This window comes from Schistocerca americana, chromosome 1, assembly GCF_021461395.2.
Source record: "Schistocerca americana isolate TAMUIC-IGC-003095 chromosome 1, iqSchAmer2.1, whole genome shotgun sequence".
NCBI classification, from domain to species: domain Eukaryota; kingdom Metazoa; phylum Arthropoda; class Insecta; order Orthoptera; family Acrididae; genus Schistocerca; species Schistocerca americana.
The window spans coordinates 712,915,352-712,922,614 of NC_060119.1; the positions used below are offsets into that span (position 1 = coordinate 712,915,352).

Genomic DNA, 7,263 nt, shown 5'->3' on the forward strand with positions numbered 1-7,263 from the left:
GCTCTTGCTGATGCTGTCCCCAAGATGTGAATTGGGACTGTTGCTCCGCGTAACGGGGAAGCAAAATCATTGTGTAATGGGACAGTGATCTCAGTAATTGAAACATAAAATATTTTCAAAAAACAATATCAAACTTCTCTCTAACAGTGGAAATAACTTATACATATCGATACACGAACATTCATAATAAATTTAAAATATTTACGCCCTTTTCAACATTAACACGTATTTAGTTAATAAAATTCCTGCTAGACCTTAAAATACCACCACCAGAAAGGATAGCAAATAACTAAATTTTGTTTGAAACGCCACAAGGATTTTCACACGCCTTTTTCATTCACTTCCAGGTTGATTATCTAAATGGAGGGAACTAACGGTGCCACTTCCTTAGGCAATGTTTCTATTTAGATGTATCGAAAGACAGTGACTGGACAAACTGCAATCTTTCTGTATTCATTTCCTTTCGTGAAACGTGGTGCTGGAATGACTTGTTCTCTGGATGATTTTTGTGTGGTTGGGGAAGCACAGCGTGTTGGATTAGAGACAGGTAGGGCAAAGGAACCTACAAAAAGAAGCGATTATTTTCCATCAGCGCAGCCTAGAGCCTCTTGCGGCTGTCTACTTTTTAAAATCAGGATCCAGGGGGTAGCTGTCTATTGCGTATTTGCAACTTGGGCCCTGCCCTGTGGCCGAACTGTGACCAGGACACCTCGCTATCAGCAGGACAGTGTTGCTTGCTCATGTACACTACTGGCCATTATAATTGCTACACCAAGAAGAAATGCATATGATAAACGGGTATTCATTGGACAAATATATTATACTAGAACTGACATGTGATTACATTTTCACGCAACTTTTTTGCATAGATCCTGAGAAATCAGTACCCAGAACAACCACCTCTGTCCGTAATAACAGCCTTGATACGCCTGGGCATTGAGTCAAACAGAGTTGGATGGCGTGTACAGGTACAGCTGCCCATGCAGCTTCAACACGATACCACAGTTCATCAAGAGTAGTGACTGGCGTGTTGTGACGAGCCAGTTGCTCGGCCACCATTGACCAGTCGTTTTCAATTGGTGAGAGATCTGGAGAATGTGCTGGCCAGGGCAGCAGTCGAACATTTTCTGTATCCAGAAAGGCCCGTACAGGACCTGCAACATTCGGTCGTGCATTATCCTGCTGAAATGTATGGTTTTGCAGGGATCGAATGAAGGGTAGAGCCACGGGTCGTAACACATCTGAAATGTAACGTCCACTGTTCAAAGTGCCTTCAATGCGAACAAGAGGTGACCGAGACCTGTAACCAATGGCACCCCATACCATCACGCCGGGTGATACGCCAGTATGGCGTCGTCGTCGAACTGTTCGTGCAGATGGTTGTTGTCTTGCAAACGTCCCCAGCTGTTGACTCAGGGATCGAGACGTAGGTGCACGATCCGTTACAGCCATGCGTATAAGATGCCTGTCATCTCGACTGTTAGTGATATGAAGCCGTTGGGATCCAGCATGGCGTTCCGTATTACCCTCCTGAACCCACCGATTCCATATTCTGCTAACAGTCATTGGATCTCGACCAACGCGAGCAACATTGTCGCGATACGATAAACCGCAATCGCGATAGGCTACAATCCGACCTTTATCAAAGTCGGAAACGTGATGGTACGCATTTCTCCTCCTTACACGAGGCATCACAACAACGTTTCACCAGGCAACGCCGGTCAGCTGCTGTTTCTGTATGAGAAATCGGTTGGAAACTTTCCTCATGTCAGCACGTTGTAGGTGTCACCACCGGCGCCAACCTTGTTTGAATGCTCTGAAAACCTAATCATTTGCATATCAGAGCATCTTCTACATGTCGGTTAAATTTCGCGTCTGTAGCACGTCATCTTCGTGGTGTAGCAATTTTAATGACTAGTAGTGTATTATTGAGAGCTATCTGCAGATAATCATCGCTCGCTTTCCTGAAAAAGACATAGCTTGCACGACATAACGGTCTAGCTTTATGGCCTGCTTTCCAGATTCAGAGGACCTCTGATGCGATTAGTGCCGGGTGCCAAAACGCGCTATTGCTAAATGAATCAATGACATCACTGTGACTGAGGTGCACCGGCCCTTTTCTGAGATGAGAAGGCGTTCTGTCATGTGATTAGTTTTGTAGCATGATGCACTGTCTTGGCGGGATTTTGTGTGATGGAAACACGCTGTTGTTCAGCCAATGTGATGCATCTTTCACTATTGGCTGGCATGCAGTGTATGGTGGGAAATGATAAAAAGACGTAGAAATCAATGAAAATTTGAGGAGTCGATGGTTTCGCGCATAGGACAGCAGATCGGAAGGGGTGTGGAGCTATGCATACCAGCTGGGTATGTTGGAGATAGAGATCAGCGCACATCTTAGGAGACGAATGGGGTCCAGAGTTGCGGCAGCAGCAATGCGCTCTCGGCTTCTCTACTGCAGAGCCATTGGCACAACAGTGGTTTTCACTACGGTTTGCTGGCTGTGAATAATTACATTGCGCGTAAGTAGCAGCATTGGCGTGATAGGGCATTTCTTGCTCCGCACTTCCAGACATCTGTACGATCGTCTGTTCATGTCCATCATTGCTGTACCGAATGTTCGAGCTCCTTGATTAACCAGCAGGTTTACAGTCTCTGTTTTCGTTTGAGGTTCATGAACTTTAAAGTTTATGTTAAGATCCGAACGAGCATTACAATGGCATGCTTTTGTCATTCAGTCAGGTAACTCTGAAAATCGACGTAAATCCACTAACTATAATTTATTCGGGATGGTTCCTTGGAAAAAGGAACGGCCGACTTCCTTCCCCGTCCTTCCCTATTCCCATGGGACCGATAACCTCGCTGTTCGGTCCCCTCCCCCAGATCAACCAGACAACCAACAAGAATTTATTTGTGGAATCTGTAGAACGGGAACTTTATTCGACCCTGGCTGAACACTCTGCGGTAGTTCATCTATCACAGTGGCTGGCAAATGGTGTTGCGCCAGTCCTTCGGAGACTCAAGCCCAAGTGGGCGAAAGACATGGAGAACGTGCTGGAGGGGACAATGGTCGATGATCCCTCTGTATCGATGTAGGCAAGGACAATGCAAGCAGCAAGCGGTCTTGCGTTATCTTGTTAAAAGATAACGTCACGAAGACCTCGAGGACAGGACTGAGCCATCGGCCTTAACATGTAACTGCTGATGTCAAAATTACCGGCTATGCGAAGTAGAGATGATCATGTTGTGTACTTAAAGATACCGTATCACCATCGGCCAGTTTGGAAATATATCACAGTGTATCAACACTTAGTGTAAAGTCTGAGGATGATGCAGTCATTTTTAGGGCTCCGTACCTCAACCAGTAAAAACGGAATCCTTATAGAATCACTTCGTTGCCTGTCTGTCCGACTGTTAAACCCCTTTTTCTCAGGAACGGGTAGACATAGCAAGTTGCAATCCATCTCTCGTACTAAGGTTTACGGTTCCTTGTCAATGGACAAAGTTTAAGCTCCTAACTCAATGCAGTCAAAAGATACGACCATTTATGTCATATATTTTGATAGTCGCAAATTCAGTCGTAGAAACGTATAGGGTACTTCCCGGTGGCCTAGGATCGTGAAATTTGGCAGAAGCAAGGTTGCACAGTACAGATAAAGGAAAAAGTTAGAAAATTGTTAATTTGTAATTATTACACACGACAAAATATTTCTTTTGTCATTAGTAATCTGACTTCAAACTTAAAATTAGAACACTATCGGAAGTCTTGAAATTGCCAGGACCGATATCTTGTCACTATCAATGTCAGTAAAGGCAAAAGTCGTAGAGATTCTCGATTCCTGGGTTAGGTGAACTGTCTATAGAAATAATTAAGTTTGTACGGTGCACGAATCCTCCTAGGACGTGGCCAGCTTTTATTACGTCGTTTTCAAGTATTACCCTCGTGCATTAGGATCCACACCCATTATTTTTCATTTATAAAAGTGTCTTGGATCGCTTTTCAGTAGATACGTAATAACGAAAAGAACTTTATGCCAAAACTCTTTTAATGTCTTCATTGCAGAATTCTTCTAAATGTTAAAACTTCTATTTGTGTACAGTTGGGAAGTTTGTTAGAAAAGTAATGGGTGTGGATTTATAGGAAACATCAATGTGACACATATCACTAAACCGTTAATTATTAATTTACGTCCTCATTCTTTACCAGTTCACAAATGGTTATTGAAATCAATAAACAACGCGTGGTCATCAAGATATAGACACTTTGCTGTTAGAGCAGCCATTGTTTACTATACCTGCCCAGGTTTTTGCGCCCTCTTGCCTTACAGCTTTTATTTTGGAAGACTGTCTGTCGATCAGTACGCGTGCTTGTATTGTAGTGATACCAGTTTCTTCTGTTGTCTTCATAATTGCTTATGCTACACATTTTTAAGATCTTCTTAATTTAACCATTCCTGTGTTTCGGTTTTTGTAGATACGGATAGTTGATTTGCATGTAATGCCGGTAGAGTAGCCTTTGATTACAATATTTCACCGTTGTATGGCCTCTAAACTGAGAGAGAACGATCTCAAGACGTTTTACGTGCCTTGGGTCTGCATTTCGCTCCTGAACGTCTCATACCTGCTTCCGTTGTTCATACGGTTCATCCTTTTATTTAGATGAAGTGTAATTAAAGTGTAGTTATGTAGTTAAAGGTATAGCAAAAAGAACACAACATATGCACTAAGAATTTTTATCTTGAGGAGCGTGAATTACTGTCATTTCCTCACGTTTTATTCTAAAGCCAGTTTAAGACTGTACACCGTACACTGACATAGCAGTGCACAATCGCTGGCCTCCAAAAGTGAAAGCGGGTGGGCTTGTACTGAGTTGCGGCTAGATAGCTCAGTTGCTAAGAGTGCTGCTTGCTAAAGACCAAGGGCTGAATTCAACTCCTTTTCGGCACACAATGTTAATCTGTCAGGCAATACCATAACAGTGCACACTGTCACAAAGATGAAAGAATGTGATTCTAAACCCCAGTTTACTTGTATATTAGTCATAGTGTCATGTACGTTGGGAAAGTTCCTTTTGCGCATTCTACTACGTCCGTGCATTCTTTCTACTTTTCTGTTTTTATATGGTACCCACCTTTCGTACTTCGGTACTATTACGAAAGGCATAAAGTAGAATACAGAAGGGATGTGCATTTAGAATGCCAACATCTGTGGCTTGCCAAGGAACCTATAGTCCGTCCACAAAGGAACGAGGGCTCCGTAGTTCTGGCTCGACAGAAGTCGGTAAAAGTCGGTCGACTTTGTCCTGCTGTTGTTTTGTGCCCTGCCGCTGCTAACAGCTGTCTAATACAGAACCCTGTGTGTGTAGACATTACGAAGTAATTGTTGTGCTGTATCGCAGATTAATACGCCTCTTGATCAATGACCAAGGGGTTCGTGGCCCTTATGAGCAACGCCAGATACTCTTTCCACAACACGGGGAAGGGAAAGGGGTAGTACTTTATGGAGTAGAGGTAGAAAAATAATTGATAATGCCGCTGAACGTTGCGAGCAGGAGTATAAAAACAAAGAGTTGCGTCGCCCGCTCTTCCAGCCGATGACACGAGCAGGGACGTCCACAGGTGCAAGATTCATCAGCGTGAGAAGAATTCGAAATATTTGCAAAGATAATACCTGGGAAGTCACCAGGAACTCCTGGGACAAAGATGTAAATTTCATTTCAAAATTTTCTCTACGACGCTGCTTTTAAACTGTCTTCCCCTTTATCTGAATTGCTTTAAAATGGTCATTGTGTTTGAGTGTCTCATCTACAACTACACCTACATCTGTACTCCATAAGCCACATTAGGGTGTGTGGCGGAGGGTACTTTCCGGACCACTGTCACTTCCCCTTTTCCTGTTCCATGTGCGTATGGTGCACGGGAAGAACAATTGCTCGTAAGCCTACGTGTGGGTTCGAATCTCTCTAATTTTATTTTCACGGCCTTCTTCCGAGATATACCCGTATCTATTGCAGGAGTTTGTGGTAATGTTTCTCTTGCCAGGAGAGGTCCCCAGGCGTAGGACCGTCTGTTGTGTAGGTTAGGATCTCTGGTATTATATGACAGCCTGCAGTCTAAAAGACTGGTGGGCCTGGTTTGCGGGTAACCAACGAAACAGAATTTCTATGATCCATTACATTATCAAACCTGCAACAAAAAAAGTTTAACTTAATCAGCTGGTGTAATAGAACGGATGCAAGGTGTTACACCTGGGTCCATAATTCACACAACCGTGTGTGATTTCACGTATCCTGTAAGTTTCGGCTATGCCTCTGACTCAGTTTTTACTTTCGTAGACGCGCAATACGTAGCAGTTCACAGTCGACACAGCGGCCAGCAGGTGTCGCTCTTAACGCCGCATGGAGCATGAACTGACATGTGAGTGTGAGGGTAGTGCCAGCGCGGTCTGTTCCCCTACCAGTGCCCTTCACCCCTCGGCAGACAGCGTGCTGGAAGTCGGTGGGCGGAGCTTGCTTCTTCTGCTCCCCGCGCTCCCTTCAGATTTGGTGCCGCTCCTTGTGAACAAACTATAAATATCACCTGGTTCGTGACACACGCGCTAGTTCAGCCGCGCAGCGTGTTGTCTTCAGACCAGGTCACCGCCAACCGGAGCGGTGAAAGTAGAGGCTGACGGCACGGTAGATATCGCTCTCCAGCGTTTCTGTTATGTCTGGGGGCGTAGCTCAGATGGTAGAGCGCTCGCTTAGCATGTGAGAGGTACCGGGATCGATACCCGGCGCCTCCAGTAATAATTTTAGGGAAGCGCATATCAAATAGGATGAGACGCACGAATAATGAAATTTTCTGCATGTAAATTTTTAACATTATCGATCATCTGTGACTAGTGTCCTTTTCACATCTCGTTTTGCAGTAAAGTGTTCAAAAGAAAAATACGAAAATTTTTTGTTTAACGAGTCTGCGAACGAAACATACCGCGATTTGATATCATCTGGCATCTAAAATTAAGTATATTATACTTGTAATCAACACACACATCTGTAATCACTGTGTAATCATTCCTCTCCCGAGGTCACTCTTTCGAAGCCCGTGCAGGATCTGCCACAGAACACGTTGCATGCTGACCTGACCACGCTGTCATAAATAGCCCTAAGGTTTCAGTCATTCTCCGAAATCTTTGAAGTGCAACGCACCACGTGCACATTGGATATACACGAAGAAGAAGTGGACCTTACCGACTGTGGTGTCACCGCCAGACACCACACCT

The 7,263-nt window shown here is 44.3% G+C and overlaps 1 non-coding gene across 1 annotated transcript; it reads left to right on the plus strand.

Moving 5' to 3' along the window:
• Positions 1 to 6,710: 6,710 nt before the first annotated feature.
• Trnaa-agc lies at positions 6,711 to 6,783 on the plus strand. Its single transcript has one exon. It is a non-coding gene; the product is annotated as a tRNA-Ala (tRNA).
• The last annotated feature ends 480 nt before the right edge of the window (positions 6,784 to 7,263 follow it).